General features: G+C 45.2%; 2 long non-coding RNA genes across 4 annotated transcripts; one reads left to right on the top strand and one right to left on the bottom strand.

The window, feature by feature from the left end:
* Nucleotides 1-2486: 2486 nt before the first annotated feature.
* Nucleotides 2487-5309, top strand: LOC137096431 (uncharacterized). The gene is made up of 2 exons (XR_010909466.1): nt 2487-2544; nt 5077-5309. It is a non-coding gene; the product is annotated as an uncharacterized lncRNA (long non-coding RNA).
* Nucleotides 5310-11360: 6051 nt separating this feature from the next.
* On the bottom strand, nt 11361-23775 carry LOC132766470 (uncharacterized). Of its 3 annotated transcripts, none has more exons than XR_009630490.2 (3): nt 23693-23775; nt 12817-12887; nt 11361-11532 (listed from the first exon to the last, which is right to left on the bottom strand). It is a non-coding gene; the product is annotated as an uncharacterized lncRNA (long non-coding RNA). The 3 variants fall into 3 exon arrangements; XR_010909301.1 differs by lacking the exon at nt 23693-23775 and adding an exon at nt 22309-22845; XR_010909302.1 differs by lacking the exon at nt 23693-23775 and adding an exon at nt 17577-17758.
* Nucleotides 23776-23878: the final 103 nt, after the last annotated feature.

Below are 23878 nucleotides of genomic sequence, written 5' to 3' on the forward strand. Positions count from 1 at the left end.
CCGCAAGAGACCTCGGCTCGGGTAAGAAGAGGCCAAGCCCCCCCCCCCTGCCCCCGCCCCCCAAGCCGAGGCAGGCCTTGGCACCCCTTGACAGGAAGCCCCCTCACTTCCAAGGAGCTCTCTGTCTCTCTGTGGGTGCGCCTCGCAGCCACGACTTGATTACCTACTGGAGGCAGCCTCGCTCTTGGGCAGAGAAGGAGAGAGACCCGGTGAAACGAGGACCACTAGGCCTCCACCACGTGGAGGTGAAAGTGGGGATAGGCAGCACCCAGATACAGCTTGCTTCTCTCTCTCTTTCGGGAAGGGAGTTTCTGCATGCCGAGGAAATAAAGAACTACAGTGTTCCCTCGCTAGTCGCTGTTCCGCGGGTTTATAAAAAATATATTAATTTTTTTTTGTCGTGTCAGGAGCGACTTGAGAAACTGCAAGTTACTTCTGGTGTGAGAGAATTAGCCGTCTGCAAGGACGTTGCCCAGGGGACGCCCAGATGATTTGATGTCTTTATCATCCTAGTGGGAGGCTTCTCTCATGTCCCCGCATGAGGAGCTGGAGCTGATAGAGGGAGCTCATCCGCCTCTCCCCGGATTTGAACCTGCGACCTGGGGTTTAACCCACTGCGCCACCGGGGGCTCCTAATATTAATTAATAATTAACCCTTAAATTAAATATTAATTTAAAATATATATCATGGTATTTTCGCTGTTTTGTGGGGTCAGGCATGTAGCGGGGGGGGGGGCTTGAGGAGCTTCAGCCCCCCCCCCCGAAATTCTCATGGTGGTCCGCAAGAAGACCTTACTGGTGCATTATTTAAACTGTTATGTTTATTCATATCAGGATCTGATCACGATCCTCAATATATCCCATATGCATGGGGGGAGGGGGGGGGTATTGGGGTAACGATACAAAAGGTTTGCTAGGGTAGACCCTCTTTCACTCAGCCCCCCCCCCCCCCAATCAAACTCAGCGCCTCCCGAATCAAAATCCTGGCAACGGGCCTGTGTGGGGTTTTGTCGCGGTCGGCTTTCCCTCCCTCCCTCCTCCCTCCCTCCCTCCCTCGAGCCTTGAAGGACCTTTCCTTCCTTTCCTTCACTTTATTTGAAGTTTATAAATAATGTCAAAATCTTAAAAGAAATAGAGTATCCCTACATCGAGGTTTTTGGAGGTCCTGAAGCCTCACCCCAGCCAGAAGTGAGGGAACGCGGGACATCTTTTGTACCTGCCATTGCTTCGCTCTCCTCCCGCCCAGGCGTCACGTTCATGGGGCACGTCTCCCTCCCTCCGTCACTCTTTCTTGCCTTTTCTTTTCTTTTTCTCTTTCTTTTTCTCTTTCTTTTTCTCTTTCTTTCTTTCTTTCTTTCTTTCTTTCTTTCTTTCTTTTGAGAAGTGGGTTTCTGCATGCCGATGAAATAAAGAACTAGATCTTTTATACCTGCCATTGCTTGCCTCTCCTCCCGCCCAGATGTCACGTTCACTGGGCAAGTCTTCCTCCCTCCCTCCCTCCCTTCCTTCCTTCCTTCCTTCCTTCCTTCCTTCCTTCCTTCCTTCCTTCCTTCCTTCCTTCCTTCCTTCCTTCCTTTCTTTCTTTCTGCCTCCATCTTCTATCGGTCGTTTCATGGCTCTCCTCCCGCCCGGGTTTGGCTGTTTCAAGTTCATTGAATCCTCTTCTGCTTGGCTTGTTGTTTTTTGGGCTATATGGCCATGTTCTAGAAGCATTCACTCCTGACGTTTCACCTGCATCCAATTCTTTCTATACTTTCTGGAGTAGAGAAGGAACCGCCGGACAGTTAGGCCAGTTTTCATATTACAGTTTTTTCCCCCTGACTTTTTCCCCCGGATTTGACCCTGCGGTTTAACCCACTGCACCACCGTGGGCTCCCGGAAAAAAAATCCGGAGGGAGGGCGGGAGGACGTTGAAACATTTTTTAGCGAATCGTGAAGTGTAATTTCATATCACAAAATAATTTAAATTATTATGGCTCATTCTATATGTTTATATAGACTGAATTAAATCAATTTTCTCTTTTAGTTACAAAGTTTAAGTGTTGAAAACGGCCTTTTTTTTAACCTGAAAAAATTGGGGGTGGGGTGGAGTTGGGTTAAACCAGGGCTACAGTCCTGACTGCATCATATGGCCGTGTAGGTTCAATCCGAAACCGGAAGGGTTCAATCCGGCTTTTGTGCTTTTCGGGCGTGGGAGTATCGACTTAGCAGTGGCTTCGCTCCTGGGTGGGTTTGGGAGGAATTTATCTGAAAAGTTGCAGAAAAACATTAGGAGGTCTAAGTGAAAATGTAATGCCATTTAGAAGATGTGAGTAGAAAAGACTGGGAAAGATCACGACAGGCAAAAGGAGTGTAACTTGGGACGGAGGAGTAGGGGGCGCGTCGGGAAAAGGGGTTCACTGTGGAGCTTTGCCTTCCCTCCCTTCCCTCCTTCTCAAACGAATCCTCCTTGACTCAGAAGGACACCTTTCTGTTTGTTCCCAACAGGGAGACGAGGCTAGAAGCGCTTGGGCTCTGGATGGCGACCAAAGGGAGAAAAGAACGGTGAGTAGTGGGGTCCTGGGGTCCTCCGTGTGGTTTTGGTCCAACCGGCCTAGCCAAGGAATCCCATGGGGAAGGAGGGTGGTTCAAAACTCCTTCATGACCTGAATCATGTTGTGAGTTTTCCGGGCTGTATGGCTATGTTCCAGAAGCATGCTCTACTGATGTTTCGCCTGCATCTATGGCGGGCATCCTCTAGTTTCCAACAGACCTCCCAACCTCTGAGGATGCCTGCCATAGATGCAGGCGAAATGTCAGGAGAGAATGCTTCGGGAACATCGGAAAACTCACAACAACCCAGTTCGAGTGATCTTTTTGCAAATTTCTAAAAGGCCTGGAAATCAAACGTCAATCAGTCTTAAGGCCTATAGTCCCTTCAATTCATCCTGGTGTCTCGACTCCCCCCAAAATAATAAGGGAACAGCCATCCATCCCGCCTGGCCTGAAGGTCTGAAGGTTTAAGGTTGAGTCTGAAGGTAGGCTCAAGGTTGAGATCTGATGGTGTCGGCTGAAATACACTGGCAACTCGCCAACACCCATGTTGGTGCCTCAAATATACCCTGGTTCTGGGTATATTTGACCTACTGGTTCCAAAAATGACACCATTTTCCTCCCATTTTTAGATACTCACTCATAAGACAACCCAGATAACTATGATAGCCAAGAAACTAGAGCTGATGACGTTTATCCAAGGCGATTTTCTTGATCAGCGCCCCAAAGGCGAGCTGTGTAACGAATCCTCAAATATAGTGTTATATATTTTTTCAAAATGAAATCAAATATACAGCAAGATGAAAGAAGGTCTATTTTTTTTTATAATTCCACTTATTGGGAAAAAATTCTCCACCTCTGTCTCTTGCAAAAGTCTTCGACTGAGAGAACTCCTATTTTGTGGAATCGGGTTCAGCTGCACCATTATGTCCATGGACAATCTAGCAATGGAAAACGTCTGTCATGCCCCCATTTGCACTCTCATAGCACAAAATCCTGGAAGTTGCAGTTTGACAAGGTCTGCAGCTTCCTCTGCCTAAGGCCTCTTCTACACTGCCATGTAAAATCCAGATTATCTGCTTCCAATTGGATTATATAACAGTGTAAAGCAGGCATCCTCAAACTGTCGCCCCCCCCCCCCCCCCCAGCTGTTTGGGCTTCCAACTCCCAGAAGCCCTAACTAGCTTGTGCATTTGTCAGGAATTCTGGGAGTTGAAGGCCCAAAGAGCTGGAGGCCTCAGTCTGAGGATGCCTGGTGTAGAGACTCAGATAATCCAGTTCAAATCCGATAATGTAGATTATCTGCTCTGATACTCTAGATTATATGGCAGTGTAGAAAGAGCCAAAGGGTGCTCTTACCAAATTGCAACTCCCGCTATTCCCTAGCATTGAGCCGCGGTAGTTCAAGTGATATCAAACTGCATTCATTCTGCCCTATAGATGAATCCTGTAAGCAAAAGTGTGGATTAAACGATGTTTATATTTAGGAATCTATACTGACCATAAACTGCATTTGACAGTGTAGACAAACTTTTTTTGCCGTAGGCCGCATTGTGGGCCCTCCCGGCTGGCTGGCTGGGAGGGAGGGCAGTCAAGCCCACACTGGGTGGGATGGGCCCACTAGAGAAAGGGCCTGGGAGAGGGCGGGGCCAGGAGGGGGCGGGGCTTGGCCCTGGTCATCCTCAGGTGGTCCTCCTGGCATAAGGACTGGATTGCCCACCTTATGCTGGGACAGGCCTTAGTTTGCCCATGCCTGGTGTAGACGCACTGGGTTGCTGTGAGTTTTCCGGGCTGCCTGGCCATGTTCCAGAAGCATTTTCTCCTGGCGTTTCACCCACATCTATGGTAGGCATCTCCAGTCTGTAAGATATTCCTCGGTTTTCCTGCGAACGAAAGATTTCCAGGAGTCCTAACGCAGGCCTGGGAACATTTGGGCCTTCCAGTTGCTTTTGACTTCAGCTATGAGGAGCGGCTTAAAGAGCTGGGCAAGTTTAGCATGAAGAAGAGAAGGCTGAGAGGAGACATGATGAGGGCCATGTATAAATATGTGAAGGGAAGTCCTAGGGAGGAGGAAGTAAGCTTGTTTTCTGCTGCCCTGGAGAATAGGACGTGGAGCAATGGCTTCAAACTACAAGAAAGGAGATTCCTCCTGAACATGAGGAAGAACTTCCTGACTGTGAGAGCTGTTCAGCAGTGGAACTCTCTACCCCTAAGTGTGATGGAGGCTCTTTCTATGGAGGCTTTTAAACAGAGGCTGGATGACCATCTGTTGGGGATGCTTTGAGCCGATTTTCCTGCTTCTTGGCCGAGGGTTGCACTGGATGTCCCACGAGGTCTCTTCCAACTCTATGATTCTATGATTCTCTATGTCCTTAAGCGACTGAAGGGAGAAAAGGAAAGGACCTGAGGCTGTTAGGAATTGTGGGAGTTGAAGTCCAAAACACTTGGCGGGTCCAAGTTTCCCCAGGCCTGTCCTAACGTGTTTTCTCCACACACCCCCGCCCCCCTTGTCTCTTTACCTTCTCATTCCGTCTCTGAATGAAGCTTTTGGAGGATGAAAACCATTTTGAGGGGCAGCCCGTGGAAGCTTCGACATTCCTAGGGATGTTGGGGAAGAAACGAGCCAAGTCTCCCCGGTTCCAAAGCGCGATTTTCTCATGTCCAGTCGAGAGCTGTCGGTCGCCTTGATGAAACCTCGGTGGAGGATCGACGCTGGAATCCCCCCCCCCCCCCCCCCTTTGCATTTTTCTAAATAAAAGATTCTGGGCCTCCTCTGAGTTGGTGTGAAGACCTTTCCTTTCCTGATTCAAGTTTGGGCTGCTGCCTGCTGGGATATCTCCCCACAGAACTTAACCGCTGCTTCGGGTCTGGGGGGAAGAAATATCCATATCAAACCTCCTTTCTCCACAACCTGCTCTACACTATTGAATTCGTCCAGTAATGTATCTGAAGCTCTTGTAAAACCACAATTCCCTCTCATTGAGTCATAGCAGTTGAAGTAGGGTCAAATTAATACATGATTCATAGCGTGATTAGTAGTGAAGGTATTGCTTTAAATGTTTCAATTGTCTTACTGTATTTTATCATTCTATTTCAAAATGTTTATTTTAATTGTACATCGTTTTAAGGCATTGAATAGTTGTCTACATGGAAAGCTACCTTGAGTCCCCTCCTGGGTCGAGAAAGGCAGGGTAGAAATGTTGTAATGTAGATGCGCCCCTTGTCCTGTTCCTACCTCAGTTTCTCACTTCATGAAGTCACACAATGGTACCTGTCTTTGAGAGGCCAGAATACAGTAAATCATACAGCAGTAGTTTTTCGAAATTGATGAAATGTCACTGAGGACACTTCTACGCTACCATATAAAACCCAGATTATCTTCTTAGAACTGGATTATATGGCACTGTGAGTAAGACAAACCCCAAACTCCCCCCCCCCCCCAGATTATCTTCTTAGAACTGGATTATATGGCACTGTGAGTAAGACAAACCCCAAACTTTCCCCCCCCCCCCCCAGATTATCTTCTTAGAACTGGATTATATGGCACTGTGAGTAAGACAAACCCCAAACTCCCCCCCCCCCCCGCGCTTTCAAGGCTTTACAGGTGGGGATGTAAATTATACAAAATTATACTTGAAGGTTAGTCCTTTCTGAAGGATTGAAAAGGATACTTTGATATTCTGCCTTTGAACAAATGTCCCTTACAAATTTTGAAAACATGGCAGAGGAAGCCATCTGATGTCCCTTTGCACAGGTTGAGGGAAATAAATGGCTTGGGAACGAGGGACAGAGCTTTCTTGGTGGTGACTCCCCTCCACTGGCTGCCGGTCCATTTCCGAGCATAAGTCAAAGTGCTGGTCTTGGCCTATAAAGCCCTATATGGCTCCGGTCCAGCTTACTTGTCCGAACGTATTTCCCTCTACAGTCCACCTCATAGTTTAAGATCCACCCGAACGTATTTCCCTCTACAGTCCACCTCATAGTTTAAGATCCACCGAGGAGGCCCTGCTCTCAGTCCTACAGCTTCGCAAAACGCATCTGTTGGGAACAAGGGATAGGGCCTTCTCGGTGGTGACTCCCCTCCACTGGCTGCTGGTCCATTTCCCAGCACAATTCAAAGTGCTGGTCTTGGCCTATAAAGCCCTATATGGCTCTAGTCCAGCTTACTTGTCTGAATGTATTTCCCTCTACGTTCGGCCTCATAGTTTAAGATCCACCGGGGAGGCCCTGCTCTCGGTCCTATCAGCTTCACAAATACTGCTGGTGGGAACGAGGGACAGGGTCTCCTCGGTGGTGATGTCATGCTGAAACTTTGTTTTGTAATGTCTTCATAGAGGAATGTTCACATCTTTGCAACCAACGAGAATTTATACTTTTGAAACCATCAAACCTTTGTCACAAGAACGATACAAATAAATTAACAGTTACTGTTTCACATTAAGTAAAGTCTCTCTCAAGCTCTCATCTCCAACTTAAGAAGACACAAAAGGAGGTAGAAGAATTCAACAACCTTTTATTCTTTGGTGGCATATCCGCACAGGCTGGCAGCCTGACCCTTCCTGACCTTTTTACATTTTTGGTGGGATGATAAAATGCAGGTCCACCCTGCCTGAAGTTTGTTCTTCTTTCCTTTCACAGGCTTGCTCTAAGAGAGTATGGGCAGGGCACAGGTGTTATTTACCCAGGGATAACTCTGAAACCAGACATGTCTTCATTCTTATAGCTTTACATAATATATATTTCACAATACCAAATTTAATTCAGCAAACACAGAAGATTGAAGTTACAAAAAACAGTTGTTTTTCTTACTTCTTATTAGACGCTTAAAGAAGGCATTGTGAGATTTGTCCCCAGTTTTAAAAATGTAACCAGTCTCTCTTTGATGGATCATAGAGTTATCTATATAAATAAGAATGTCATGTTAGTTTGTGGGATTAACATAACGCAAAAACCACTGGACAAATTGGCACCAAATTTGGACACAGTACCCATATCAGGCCAGCAAGTGACCATCACTCATTAAACCCCTGAAAAACACAGCAGAAGGGACACAAAAAGCCAAAAAAGCAAAAGGATGCTACAGCACATGTGCAATAAAGACTGTCCCAGCAAATAAAACACACAATAGCACATCCACACTCTCTTCTGGACTACAGCTCCCAGCATCCCCTAGATGCTGGGAGCTTTGGGAGAGGAGGATGATCCAAATGCATTGCTTCTAAGATGCAAGGTTTCTTCTCCTAGGATTTCTTTGAGAGCATCCCAATCCCTGCATATTCCTGGACTGTAACTCCCAGCAATCCTCCAGACAGATAGATTAGATAGAGATAGGTAGGTAGGGAGAGAGATTGATCAGGAGGACTGCTGGGAGTTGCAGTCCAAGAATAGGTAGAGAGAAGGAAGAAAGGGGAGAAAGCAAAAAGGAAAGAAAATGGGGAAAAGGGAAGAGGAAGAGAAGGAAGGAAGGAAGGAGAGAAGGGAAGAAAAAAGGGAAGGAAGGAGAGAAAGAAAGAAGGAGAGAAAGAGGGAGGGAAGGTTGGCCACAACAACATGTGGCAGGTATAGCTAGTGTACCATATTTGAGTAATATACGCAATGACAATCAAACATTAGGCTATCTATTTTATTTATTTATTTGTTTGTTTGTTTGTTTTAAAAAATTCTATACCGATCTTCTCACCTACAGGAGGGACTCAGATCCGGTTCACAACATATGTTCATATACAAAAATACAAACCACACAATGCATCATCATTACACAATTAAAAACATATTACAATACAACACTTTGTATCTCTCACTTTTGTACAGAACTTAAACATTATAGGCTACATAATGATATTTGATGTTGTTGTTATTACTATTTAAATAATACATATTCCACATAACGCTCCTTCCCGCCACCAAAACTCAAGAAATGCAAAGGGAACGATGGATAACAACAGTGAAAGAGAGAGGTAGGAAGGAGATAAGGATAAGAATTGACAAAAAGATAGCAGATACACAGTAGTAAAAATGAGCTAGAATTTTTTACAATCATGCTCGTTATTAAATTATTAAATTTAGTGGTAACCGCCTATTAAAACGTTCTATTAATGCCTATCCTAAAGGTTTTTTAAAAATCTGTCATGATGATGTTTTCCAGAGCTAGACAGTGAAGTTTTTAGTTTGCACCGCAACATAAGACCACCTTTTTTCCCAGAGTGATGTAGGGTGCATCTACACCAGGCATGGGCAAACTTGGACTCTCCAGGTGTTTTGAACTTCAACTCCTACAATTCCCAACAGCCCACTGGCTGTTAGGAATTTTGGGAGTTGTAGTCCAAAACACCTGGAGGGCCCAAGTTTGCCTATGCCTGATCTACACTGTCAAATAACGGAGCGTATTAACCTAAGTGCATCCATAAAATGCATGCACACTAATACGATTTAACCCGGGGTAAGCTATTTAATGCGGCTCAGGCAATCCAAAGAGGTGGGATGGCTGCTCCTTCCTGCTTTCTTCACACCTGGTTTTTCCCCAGACAAGAAAGTAAATCCATCCAACACAAGGGTGCATCTACACTGTCCCTTCTTGCTTTCTTCATACTTGATTTTTCCCCACACAAGAAAGTAAATCCATCTACCACAAGCAGGCCTGTAGCCAGGATTTTGATTGGGGGGAGGGGGTGCTGAGTTTGATGGGGGGGGGGGGGTGAGTTTGATTAAGATTGGGGGGGGGGAGCTGAGGATCTGCCCTAGCAAACCTTTTGTATTGTTACCTCAATACCCCCATGCATATGGGAGATATTGAGCATGTTGATCAAATCGTGATATGAATAAACATAACAGTTTGAATAATGTACCAGTAAGGCCTTCTCGCTGACCACTCTGAGAATTTCGGGGGGGGGGCTGAAGCCCCTCAACCCCCCCCCCCATACCTGACCACAAGGTATGCAGCCTCCTCTTCCTGATCTGTACCACGTGACTGGCAAAAGAACCTGACTAGAGGTGGGGGGGAGGTGGTGGAAAATCTAAAAATCGAGCCCATGCCCAACGTGGTCGGACTGTTAGGCCAGTGTGCCACTACCTGTGTGGCTCTATTGTTGTTCAGAACCTGCACTTTTTATGCCAGTTTTGAGCTGCATTATGTCGCTGTGTAGAAGGACCAATAATCTCTTGTATAGGTAGCAAAGAGCCTAAAATCGGGTTGAAAAAAAATCGAAGCCTGAGTCAAAGACATGGGAAAGGCAGATGGGTTGGGAGGGGGCCACTCATCACTCACTTAATGATGACTCAACAACAGCAACAGACGGTGGCAAGCTGGGCAGTTGGCCAGTGCCAACTTGCAAGGAAGATCAGGTGCACCAAATGGGAGCAAGCAATGACACCCCTCTGAGCATCTCTGAAGCCAAGTCTAGGGGAGTGATGTTGGGAGTATCTGCAATCTCATTCACATTTCTAAAGAGACCTACTTCCTGTTTGTGCCATGCTGTAATGCACCTCCTCACATTCCAAAGTTTATTGCACCTGATTTAAATATGCATGTAAGCTAATGAGTTGACCACCTTTTGAGATGTATCTGGGCACATGTTTGGAAGGGTATATAAAGGGGATGTATTCCTTAGTTCCTCACATTTGCCATTTTGCTCTGCTTTGCTACTTTTGAGATGTAACCTTTTTGGAGGGAGAGGCCTGCTTACCATCTTTAAGGCCTGACTCATTGCTCTGAATGTAACCAAAGGATTTGTTACCTGGATGAGATTTACACCATGCACACTCTTTTCTTAGTAAGTACATACTTTGATCTATAACTCAGTGTCTGAACTAGTTATTTGCATGCGTATTTCCTAAAAGGGAGAAAGCAAGTGACTGTGCATTTTGTTGGTCTCATCTTTCCTTAAACCCCAGGCATTTCTAGCTAGCTCTGGTCCCCAAGCTTCCTTGTTGTGTGTTTAAGGCTATTGATAAACCAGCATTGATCTGATATTGTAACGACTACCAGTGTCATGCAAATATTTTTTTTTTCTAAAAAGTGAGTGATGTCTTGGACATAACAAAGTAGCCAATCACTGAAAATGTCCTTCTTCATTTTCTCTACAAATTATTTAACCAAAGTGCAAAAGGAAGGAAAATTATCAGTGGACATACAGTGAAGACATCTGCCCCTGCGCTTTGTTACTCTGCTGCTGAATACACATGTTTAGTGTGGAACACATCTCACCACACTAAAACAGTGGATGAGGCTCTGAAGGAGATATGGTGCATTATCACAGGATGTCTATGCCCAACACCTCTGGAGATATTATGCTGTTTAGCCCAGTATTGCACCACCTGACATCTGCCGGGGAAATAGCAGCCAATAATGAAAGGACCGTCCCCTGTTTGGATATCAGACAGCACACCAAGGCCTTAAATCGCAGGAACATCTCAGCAAGCGAGAGTCCAAAAGTGGCAGACTAAAAACCAGAACCTCAACCCATAGCTATGCCATCCTCTACATAGATCTTCTCCTTCTAATACCAATATTCTCCTCTTTCCAAATGTAACCCAATCTTTTGCCTCCAGGATGGCATAGCTATCTCTGGAGGGAGAAATCGAAGGTGGAAAAAAACTTTTAAATCATTTTATAAGAGCCTCTCTAATTAAAACATGAAATAAATATAAGGAAAGATGGTACACGAAAACCCCAATATGGTTCTCACCAAATGAGAACCTGTTCTGTTTACACTGTAACTGTTGTATGTAAATACATATTTCCTTTTAAAAAAGAGGCAAACCCTATTTAATGTTTGTGGAAATATATCCCACCAACGTTAGTAAGGAAAAAAAGGGTCTCCACACAAAACTCAAAGGGTGCCAAAAACCCTTTATTTAGAAAATTGCAGGGGGGGGTCCATCTTAGGTCATCCTCCGAGTTTTGCTTCTTCGTCGTCTGGATCTAAAGCAATCCTGCTTTCAAAGTTGGCTTGTTTCCCCTCCAGCAGACCTTAGAAGGCGCCTCAGCATTACTTTCCATCTCTAGAAGTTTAATCCAGAAAGAGAATGAGAAAGTAACCAATCATCAATAATGTGGCTTGATGTGTGGAAACAAGGCTTGGAGATAAATCTTCAGGGCCCTTCCACAGAGCTCTATATCCCAGAAGATCAAGGCAGAAAACCCCACAGTATCTGCTTTGAACTGGGTTATCTGAGTCCACACTCAGATAATGTGGGGTTTTCTGCCTTAATGTTCTGGGATATAGGGCTGTGTGGAAGGGCCCTCGGTGGAGATACCTTTCTCTCTTGAGGAACTCTTTCAAGAGTGAATTTTCCTCCTTAGCTCAGGATTTGTCTCAGCCCCGTACTTAACTAGAAGTTATTTGTAAGTGGGATGTTTGTAACTCGGGCACTGCCTGTTGATGCCGCTCTTAAACAACTCGTTTTATTTAGCACGAAGCTTTCCTGGATGGCTCCACTGAGGGCCCTTCCACACAGCCCTATATCCCAGGATATTAAGGCAGAAAACCCCACATTGTCTGAGTGTGGACTCAGATAACCCAGTTCAAAGCAGATACTGTGGGATCACCAGACCCTCCGATTTCCCATTGCGCTTACATTGGAGGTTTCCAGGCAATGCCTCTAACCGCTGGGTATTTATTTACGCGCCTGTGGCCTCCTAAGGTCCCAATTCCACTGAGTGAAGCTGTGTTAACTTTCCTCTCTAGAAGACTCTTGGCCGACAATTCTCTTTTTGATACCCAGCTGATAATATCCCAAGGAGAAATGGGGGGGGGGGGGGGGATGAGGGAGACTTTGGGTTGCCAAAGGATCCTCAAACTAAGCCTCGGATTAAGCCTGTGGTTCTCAACCTTCCCAATACCTTGCCCCTTTAATTCAGTTCCTCATGTTGTGGTGACCCCAAACATAACATTATTTTCGTTGCTACTTCATAACTGTAATGTTGCTATTGTTATGAATCGTAATGAAAATATCTGATATGCAAGATGTATTTTCATTCACTGGACCAAATTTGGCACAAATACCCGATACGCCCAAATTTGAATACTGGTGGGGTTGGGGTGGGGGGATTGATTTTGTCATCTGGGAGTTGTAGTTGTTGGGATTTATAGTTCACCTACAATCAAAGAGCATTCTGAACTCCACCAGCGATGGAGTTGAACCAAAAGGTTACCTGAAAGGTGGCCTTTCCACCTGCCCCGGGGTTTCGGACCACCCTCTTTCCTCATGGGCCTCCTTGGCTAGGCCTGTTGGATCAAAGGCCTTGGGCACAAACACGCGGAGGACCCCCAGGACCCCACTCACCGTCCTTTCCTGGAGGTGAAGGCAGGTGGGCACCATCCAGACCCCTAGGCTGCGCTCTTAGCCAAGCTTCCCTGTTGGGAACAAACACAGGAAGAGGTCCTACACTGTCATACAAGTCACATTATCTACTTCGAACTGGATTATCTGTGGCCCCTTCCACACAACTGTATAAAATCCCACACTATCTGCTTTGAACTGGGTTATATGGCAGTGTGGACTCAAATAGCAAAGTTCAAAGCAGATATTGTGGATGATGTGCCTTGGTATTCTGGGTTATGTGGCTGTGTGGAAGGGCCCTGAATCTACACTTTCATATAATCCAGCTCAAAGCAGATATTTATTTATTTACAGTATTTATATACCGCTTTTCTCACCCCTGGGGTGGCTCAAAACAGTTTACACAGAAATACTGGCAAAATGCAATGCCTTGCATCAGGCCCGTAGCCAGGATTTTGATTCGGGGAGGGCTGAGTTTGATTCGGAAGGGGGGGGGGCTGAGTCTGAGTGAGTCTACCCTAGCAAACCTTTTGTATCGTTACCTCAATACCCCCATGCATATGGGATATATTGAGTATGGTGATCAGATCATGATATGAATAAACATAACAGTTTAAATAATGCCCCAATAAGGCCTTTTCTCCGACCACCATGAGACTTTGGGGGGGGGCTGAAGCCCCTCAAGCCACCCCCCCCCCCCCGCTACATGCCTGCCTTGCATACCTACACCAAATCACAATCAACATCATATAAATATCATAAAATCAATAAGACAATTCATCATAAGATAAGATAAAAGCACATTGAAAACATGAAATATAAGAATTAAAACACCTAATAAAAACATTAAATCGGGATTTAATATGGCAGTGTAGGAGTGGCCATATATTCCACTTTCCATTGGGTTAGCAGTCTCAATATGGTTCTTCTCTTCTCTCCACCCCCCCCCCCCCGACATTGCACAGATTTATAAACCCTACTTGCCTAGTTTTCAACAGACCTCACACAGCCTCTGAGGATGCTTTCCATAGATGCAGGCGAAACGTCAGGAGAGAATGTTTCTGGACAATGGCCATACAGCCTGGAAAACTCACGGCAACCCAGTAAATCCAGTCATGAAAGCTTTCACAGTCCCAAGATACCCTATCTGTATTATTTCCCCCTTTCTCCACCTAATGTCTCCTCCCTGTTGTTGTTGTTGTTGGGTTGATGGGCTGTTGTAGTTTTTTTCGGGCTATATGGCCATGTTCTAGAGACATTTCCTCCTGACGTTTCACCTACATCTATGGCAGGCATCCTCAGAAGTAGTGAGGTCGGTTGGAACCAGGAAAAAAGGATTTACATATCTGTGGAATGACCAGGGTGAGACAAAGAACTCTTGTCTGTTGGAGCTAGGTGTGAATGTTTCAACTGACCACTTTGATTAGCATTTGATGGCCTGGCAGTGCCTAGGGCAATCTTTTTTTGAGAGGTGATTAGATGTCCCCCGATTGTTTCCTCTCTGTTGTTTTGCTGTTGTAATTTTAGAGTTTTTTAATACTGGTAGCCAGATTTTGTTCATTTTAATGGTTTCCTCCTTTCTTTTGAAATTGTCCATATGCTTGTGGATTTCAATGGCTTCTCCGTGTAGTCTGACATGGTGGTTGTGAGAGTGGTCCAGCATTTCTGTGTTCTCAAATTATATGCTGTGTCCAGTTTGGTTCATCAGGTGCTCTGCTATGGCTGATTTCTCTGGTTGAATTAGTCGGCAGTGCCTTTGTGGTTGTTGTTTGCCTTTAAGTCGCCCACGCTGCCCCAGTTTTGACTTGACGAAATGTCTCCCTACAAAGTTTCCCCTTACTTTCTCCGAGGGCTGAGAGAGTGTGACCTGCCCACCCACTGGGTTTCAAGGAGCATGACAGTTTTCGGGGACCCCTGAAGCATCTCTGTGCTCGCACGTTGTCTGTTTCTGGGACGTTTCCCTTTGTCACTCAACAGGGCAATGGGAAAGGCCACCCAACTGTTTCTTTGCCCTTGCATTTAGGGTGCATCTAAAGGGGCACAGGACAGAGTCGGGGGTTGAACTTAGTATCCCCGCTGGTGCATCCGCAGCCCTCCCCCCCGGGGGGGGGGTGACCAAGAGAGAATCCTGGCCACTTTCAGGATTTGGGATCCGGTAACAAGCAGAATCTAAATCTGGATTGTTGTAGGTTTTTTAAATTAGGTTGTTGTAGGTTTTTTCGAGCTATATGGTCATGTTCTAAAGGCATTCTCTCCTGACGTTTCTCCTGCATCTATGTCAAGCATCCTCACTACCTCTGAGAATGCTTGCCATAGATGCAGGCGAAACGTCAGGAGAGAATGCCTCTAGAACACTGCCATATAGCCCGAAAAAATTTACAGCCATGAAGGCCTTCGACAATACACAGAACCTAAATCGCTTGCGGTAGAATGCACTGCCTTAGTGCCAGTCTGTTTTGGGGGGCCCTCTACACATGAATGCGGTTTGACACCTTTTGAACTATCATGACTCCATGCTGTGGCATCCTGGGAGCTTCAGTTCTTCTCTGGAGCTCAAATTCCACTTCCCATCTCCACCGTCCACCAAAAACAAAACAAACCCAAAAAACAAAACAAACTGGAGTGAGACTTGCAGTCCTTGCACTTTCAGGCTGGATCTACACCTCCCTAGGCCCCTTCCACACAGATGAATAATAAAATCCCAAATTATCTGCTTTGAATGGGAATGCATGGCAGTGTAGACACAGATATCCCAGTTCAAAGCAGATATTGTGGAATTTTCTGCCTTGGTATTCGGGATTATATGGCTGTGTGGAATAGCCTTGTGGTTTTGCTGGTGTTTTTCCATACACACACACACCGTTTTGCATGGCAAAAAAATGTGCAAAGTACAGGCAAGAGTCTTTTTCAAACTAGATGGAATGGATTTCCTTCCTACAAGGTATTAGGAACACAGCATCCCATTCAATAGGTCTTATTGTTCAGTCTAGGGTCCTTCCACACAGCCCTATATCCCAGAATATCAAGGCAGGAAATCCCGCATTATCCGAGTATGGACTCAGAGAACCCAGTTCAAAGCAGATATTGTGGGATTTTCTGCCTCGATATTCTGGGTTATATGGCTGTCTGGAAGGGCCCTTAGATCCCAGGATACGATCCCAGATTATCTGATTTGAACTAAATTATATGAGGCCCCCTCTATACTGCCATATAATCCAGATTATCAAATCAGATAATCCATATTATGTGCTTTGAACTGGATTATATGAGTCTACACTGCCATATGATCCAATTCAAAGCAGATAATTTGGATTTTATATGCCAGTGTAAAAGGGGCCTAACTCTACACTGCTAGATGGTTTGGGATAAGCAGATAATCTGGCACCAGATCTTGGGATCTAGGGCAGCATGGAAAGGTATCCAAGAACCCCCAGATATCTATACCAATTCCCGAAAGGTGAGCTGTTCAGTCAGAGTTTTATCATCACTCTTGCATACAGTATTATAAGCAACTGGTCAATATAAGCGAAGTTTCTGGAGCAACAAGCAAAACACTTAGAATGATTCTTGGGTCAGGGTTTTATCTTCACTCTATTTGCCAGTTGTTAATAAGACTACAGGGAAGAGTGAAGATAAAACTCTGCCCTCAAGAGCAACCTCCACAGGGAGGAAACAGTATCTTCGGGACTTGTACCTTGTGGACGTTATTTCACTTTCTTAAGAAATACTTGTAAGTGTTTTGCTTGTTGTTGAGTGAAAGGGGGGGGCGGGGGCAGAAGACAGTTCCATCTTGTCTCCTGCCTATAGCATCAGTTGGGAGACCCCCCCCCCCCCAAACTGCTGCTCTGACCAAAGTTAAGAGAGAGGGAGCTACAGCTGAAGACAGTCCCATCTTGTCTCCTGAGCTTTACTGTTAATATAATATAATATATTGTATATACATATAATATTTATAATAATTTAGTGTAATACAATATAATACTACTACTCATAATACAATATATATATATATATATATATATATATATATATATAAATTTTTACATGTAATATTACTAATAATATTACAATGCAATGGTGTAGTACAATATAACAATATATAATACTGATATTGTACTATGCTAATAACATTAGCATAACTCTAGTGGCTTACACTACAATTAGACATAAATCAAATTAAAACAATACATCCACAAGCAATAAAATAAATAACTAAACCCACAAACCATAATATTGCATGAGAATGGTGCCTGTTATTTTAGCACGAGGTTATCTGCCATGCATGGCTCCTTCCACACAGCTGAATGAAATCCCACATTATCTGCTTTGAACTGGAATATATGGCAGTGTGGACTCAGATAACCCAGTTCAAAGCAGATATTGTGGGATTTTCTGCCTTGATATTCTGGGTTTATATGGCTGTTTGGAAGGGCCCCGAGGTCATCAGCACTGTCATATAATGCAGTTTGAAACTGGATTGAAACTGAGTCCAGACTATAGGCCATACACAGACCATAGAATGAATTTTCAAGCTGCATTATATGTCAATGTCAGTGTAGATGGGGCCTGAGGAGACTTGGAAGGTCCAAAATGCATTAATCCAACAGATGCACCTCATAGGTGGAGGAAAGAGCTTAAAATGGGTGGTTTAAAAGAACAGAATTTGCCATTGCCGGGCTCCTAACTGTCTCAAAAAAGAAATTAAGAAAGAAAGAAAGCAATTGATGGAGAAGAATTTGGTGAATCATCCTGTCTCAGCTCACATGCCATTTCAGCTAAAGGAGACAGGGAAGGGATCCATTTTAAGTCCCCTGCTGTAGGTTTTTAAGATGGCTGCTTCTTCTGGCAGAGGCTGCTGGGGTGGAGGAAGGGAGGAGTATATTCTTGTCTATTATATCTCCAAACTAGGCCTCATTTAATAAAGCAGGAAGTTGTGCAAGCCCATCCCGGCAGAGGCAAACCAGCTACTGTTGCTTTGCTGGTGTTTTTCCACAGACACACACACACACACCTACCTTTGCATGGCAAAAATAAATGTGCAAAGATCAGGCAAGAGTCTTTTCAATCTAGAGGGAATGGCTTTCCCTCCTACAAGGTATAAGGAACACAGCATCCCATTCAATAGGTCTTATGGTTCAATCTAGGCCAAGACCAAGGGTCCTTCCACACAGCCCTATATCCCAGAATATCAAGACAGGAAAACCCACTCAGATAACCCAGTTCAAAGCAGATATTGTGGGATTTTCTAGCTTGATATTCTGGGATATAGGGCTGTGTGAAAGGGGCCCCAAGACTCAGGCCCCTTTTACACTGCCATATCCTGCAGTCCAATGCAGTTAAGAAAATGCAGTTCTGTTGCATTATATGAGCCTACACTTAGCATATAATGCAGCTTCAAACTTAATGATATGTCAGTGTAGATGGGACGAAAATGGTTTCAAACTGCATTTATTCTCCAACAGAGATGCATTCCTTACTTGAAAGTGATTCCCACTGCATTTAATGGCTTCCTTTTAGGTAAATGTACATGAGGTCACCCTTCTATACAGTCCTAGCTGGGATTAAGAACCACTGAAGATGTTTTACTCTTCTTTCTTTACGTTTGTGTTGATGTTTTATCCTTCTCCTGCTCCTCCTGAAAGTGCACCACCCTCCTTCCTTGTCTTTCCAGAAACAAGCGAAATAGCACTATATAAATGGATCTGTTTCTCTAGTTTCCAAGAGACCTCACAATCTCTGAGGATGCTTCCCATAGATGCAGGCGAAACGTCAGGAGAGAATGCTTCTGGAACATGGCCATACAGCCCGGAAAACTCAAAACAACCCAGAGAGACTTTCTTCATTGTAGTTGAAGACTGTAGTCGACCATTGACCCCCCCCCCCTCTCTCTCTATCTATCTATCTATCTATCTATCTATCTATCTATCTATCTATTCATAACTCAATTGGTGGATTTCAAGAGAAAATAGGCAATAGGCTTCTGTAGATATTATTGCTATGATGATGATTATTATCTCACTTTTTTCTTTCTCAATTCACAATATTAAAAGCAATGCAATTGAAAACCCACAACATATAAATCATAGATTCATAGTGTAATATAATATATTGTATAAACATATAATATTTATAATATTATAATGTGATGCAATATACTACTACTACTACTACTAATATGATATTATAATTATATATTTATATTACATGTAATATTACTAATAATGTTACAATAAAATAGTATTGTACAATATAGTAATATTTAATACTGATATTGTACTATGCTAATAATATAATATATTGTGTGTGTGTGTGTGTGTGTGTGTGTGTATTGTAATCCGCTCTGATTCCCCTTTGGAGTAAATAAATAAATAAATAAAAGTTGGAAGAGACCTCCTGGGCCATCCAATCCAACTTCCTGCCAGATGGACAGATGGCCATATAGCTTCTGTTTAAAAGCCTCCCAAGAAGGGGCCTCCACCACACTCTGGGGCAGAGAGTTCCATTGCTGAACAGCTCTCACAGTCAAGAGGCTGGGTTGTTGTAGGTTTTTCGGCTATATGGCCATGTTCTAAAAGCATTCTCTCCTGACATTTCGCCTGCATCTATGGCAAGCATCTTCAGAGGTTGTCAGAAAGTTCTTCCTCATGTTCAGGTGAAATTTCCTTTCTTGTAGTTTGAAGCCAGAAAATAGGCTTGCTCCCTATGACTTCCCCTCACATATTTATACATGGCCCTCATCATGTCTCCTCTCAGCCTTCTCTTCTGCAGGCTAAACATGCCCAGATTTTTAAGCCGCTCCTCATAGGGTTTGTTCTCCTACAGTAGATCATTTTAGTCGCCCTCCTATGGACACATTCCAGCTTGTCAACATCCTCCCTTTGTAAAGAAAACAACCTCACTACCTTTGAGGATGCCTGCCAGGAGAGAATGCTTCTGGAACATGACCCTACAGCCCAGTGATTCCGGCCATGAAAACTTCGACAATACATTGAAAGCCTCTCTATCCGAACACCTGATTGACTGATTTATATCTTTCCCAATGCACTCTATTTACGTTTCCACTCCTAATTCAATTATATGGCCACTTTCTCTTTTCACTCCAAAATAATCTAATTCGAAATTCCCCCCAAAATACAACTTTTCCAGTAAATGACTCCCTAAACCCACCCAAAGAGCAAAAAAAGCCTGTCGTAAATGCGAGAGTGTTCAAGATCAATGAGTACAATCAATCCTGTTAATTTGATTTCATAACATTCTGTTTATTATTTAGGAGTGTGTGCGTTGTTTTGTTGTTGTTTTTTTTTTAAAAAAGAATGGTTTCTCTAAAGTGAAAGTCAGCAGGAAAAATAATGGTAGTGGTGGGAATAAACTGCGATTTCTCGGGGAAATGGAGTTTGTAACTGAAGAGGTTTTCGATTTCCCAGTAAGAGCCCATGAACCAGTTTCACTGACTCCATTTTCTACAGAATTATTTTCTGAAAACCCTAAATCACACATGCCCACATTTAGATAATACTAATAATAATGGTAATAATAATAATAATAATAGTAATAATGGTAATAATAATAATAATAATAATAATAATAATAATTTACTTGCCTCTCTTCCATATGCAATTGAGAAAAGGTCTGGGGAAAGTCTCGGGAATTTTGTTGCATCTACACTGCAGAATTAATAAAGTTCGACACCACTTCAACTCCAATGGCTCAGTGCTATGAAATCTGGGCAGTTTTAGTTTTCCTAGCGCTTTCCTTAACAGAGAGTGCTCGGCAAATGTCAAATCCCAGGATCCATGGCACCGAGCAGTTAAAGTGGTGTCAAACTGCAGTGTAGATGTACCCACGGAAAGGCCCGAACTGTCTAGGAATCGCAAAAACGAGCCAGGAGGTGAGAATTTGAAGGCCTCACAAGCCACCCAAGACAAAAAAGTCCCCTGATTTGCATTCAATCCTTGTCTAAATTTATTTATTTATTATGCAAACTTACAAGAACAGGCTTAAATCTAACACAATTTAAAAACAATGTAAAACAATTTAAAAACAGCAATATCAAAGATCAAAGGCCTGTCCATTCCGGCATCTCGTGGCTCAGACTGACAGATATGAAGTCAGAGCTTCTAGAAATCAGTGTTAGCTTTCAGTATGTGGTTGAAATCCAGATGTCTCTGAATTGAGGTCTGCCTTGTGCCTATGGTTCCTTTTAATGCAACCAAGATAAGAAAACAGAATACAATCCAGATTATCTGCTTTGAACTCGATGATATGGTCCTGTCGAAGGAACCACTGTCAAAATGGAAAGGCGCCCCAAAGAGAAGGAAATAAATGGACGCGACAAGAAAGGAGAGCGAAGACACAGACGATAGAAAGGAAGGCAGAAAGAAAGGGAGAATGGGAGAAAGAGAGGAAGGAAGGAAGGAAGGAAGGAAGGAAGGAAGGAAGGAAGGAAGGAAGGAAGGAAGGAAGGAAGGAAAGGAAGACAGGCGCCATGAACTTGAAGCAGGGCTGGAGGAGATCGAAGAATAGTCGGTAGAAAGAAAGGGAGAAAGGAAGAGAGAAAGGAAGAAAAGACGGAAGGAAGGAAGAATGAAAGAAAAAAAGAAGGAAGGAAGGAAGGAAGGAAAGAAAGAAGAAAGGAAGGAAGGAAGGAAAGACAGGCGCCATGAACTTGAAGCAGGCCTGGAGGAGATCGAAGAAATAGTCGGTAGAAAGAAAGGGAGAAAGGAAGGGAGAAAGGAAGAAAAGACGGAAGGAAGGAAGAATGAAAGAAAGAATGAAAGAAAGAAGGAAAGAAAGAAGGAAGGAAGGAAGGAAGGAAGGAAGGAAGGAAGGAAGGAAGGAAGGAAGGAAAGACGCGATAAACTTGAAGCAGGCCTGGAGGAGATCGAAGAAATAAACGATAGACAGGAAAGCAGAAAGAAGGAAAGAGAGAGAGACAGGGAAAGAGTCACTGCTATATAATCCAGATGAACAGATAATCTGGATTTTCAATGGCAGTGTAGAAGGGGCCAGAAATAGACAGTCGCCATGAGCTGGAGGCCGCCAAACCGGGGCTGGAGAAGCGCTCAAAGAAATGACGCCACAAAGGAGGGCAGTTCCTGTTTTCCACGGCGCATGAAAGAAAGAAAGAAAGAAAGAAAGAAAGAAAGAAAGAAAGAAAGAAAGAAAGAAAGAGGGGGGGGGGGGAAGAGAGAGAGAAAGGAAGAGAGAGGGGGAGAAAGAAAGAGAGAGAGAGAGAGAGAGAGAGAGAGAGAGAAAGGCAGGCAGGCAGGCAGGCAGGCAATTAAGTAATCAAGCAAGCAAGCAAGAAGAGCCACGAACTCGAAGCGGCCAGTCCCGGGCTGGAGGAGAGGGAAAGGCATTGCGAAGATGCAAAGGTGTGGTTCCTGAATTCCTCGGGAAGGAAAGAAGGAAGAGAGGAGGGAGGGAGGGAGGGCAGGAGGGATGCCACTCGCGGCCCCTTCTGCTGCCCGGGAGCCTCCTTCGCCCCCTCCTTACCGCTTTCCGAGGGGGGGAGCGGCTTCTTGAGGACGAGGCGCAGGGAGTGGGGCAGTGGCTTCCTCTGCAGGACCCTCCGGATGATCTGGAGCAGGATGGCCTTCAGGTGGCTGCGTAGAGTTCTCCCGGGCCTCGCGCCGCGGAGAGTGCAGTAGATCCGGGGCCTCATGTCGAGGCCAAGCACGTCCCACGCCACGCGCCTCCAAAGTCGCGAGAAGCGGAGGAGGAGGAGGAGGAAGAGGAGGAGGGGCGCACGTAGGCGAGAGGGGGGTTGTGTGTGCAGGAGAGCATCCGGCGAGGAGGGAGAGAGGCGGGAGGAGGCGCCTAAGGAATGGGCAAAGCGGCACCTTGCAAGCGCGCCTCCCCGAAGGCTAGAAAGCCAAACCCCTGCTTCCCTCCCCTCCCCTCCCTCCAAATCGCCTTGCAGCCGATCGCGGGAGGCAGGGAGGGCGGGGGGAGACTACCGTCGGGTTTCAGTGAAATCCTTCCATTCCTCCCTCCCTCCCTCCTTCCTCGCCTTCCTTCTGTCACTTTGCAGCCATGCCAAGGGGGTGTCCTTAAACAACAAATAAACGCTACACACCACTAAATGTTTATCACAGTGGGCCGACCAGCCAATAGGGAGCGCTCTGCTCAAACCAATCAGTCTCGCGAGGAGGGCCTAGCGGGAAGCCGCGCTCCCAACAGACAGGTCGCATCCTGCCTCCCTCCGCCTGCCTCTGCCTTTTGGGGCCTTTCTGCGGCGCATCTCGACGCTGTCAGACGAAAGCGGCTTGACCTGCCAAGGCTCAGTGCTAAGGAATCCTGCTGGGAGTTGTCACTCTTGAAAACAGAGGCGGGCGAAGACTTCACCAAACGACCGCTCCCATGATTGGGTAGCACGGGACCTCGGCGGTTCAAGGGGGTCTCAAACGGAAGTCGTTCTGCACAGGGTTGTACCCGCGCCCTTCGCTTTTCCCGACGTCAGAGCCGCTTTCTATCTATGGCCCGCTGGAGTAGGAAGGGCAAAGTCATATTCTTCCAGCAGTCGTGTTGTCTGTGTATTCGTTTAGGGCAGGCCTGGGCAAACTTGGGCCCTCCAGGTGTTTTGGACTTCAACTCCCACAATTCCTGGCCTCAGGCCCCTTCCTTTCCCCCCTCAGCCGCTTAAGCTGAAGTCCAAAACACCTGGAGGACCCAAATTTGACCATGCCTTCCCCCTAACCTTACCCTAACCCTAAACCTGACTCTTAACCCTAACCCTACCCCAAACCCTAAACCTGACCCTGAACTTTATCCTAACCTTCCCCTCCTTTCTATCCTTCCACCAAACAGAAGTATATTCCCGCCCTCACTGTGCCCCCCCCTTCCCTTATTCACAAACGCCCTTGCGGAATGTGCGTACCTCTCGGCGCTTCCGGACCCAGCTATCATACTATCACCGCCTGTTCCTTGATGCCCATCGTCTCTCCGCCTGGGATGCTCTCCTTGAGTCCCCGAAGAAAGAGGAGGAGGAGGCTTCTGGGGAGGAGGATTGGGGGTGTCTCCCCAAAAGACCCTTCAAGCTCGACCTGTGCGCCGTGGGACCCTC

The sequence above is a fragment of the Anolis sagrei genome, chromosome 2 (assembly GCF_037176765.1).
Source record: "Anolis sagrei isolate rAnoSag1 chromosome 2, rAnoSag1.mat, whole genome shotgun sequence".
In the NCBI taxonomy this organism is placed as follows: domain Eukaryota; kingdom Metazoa; phylum Chordata; class Lepidosauria; order Squamata; family Dactyloidae; genus Anolis; species Anolis sagrei.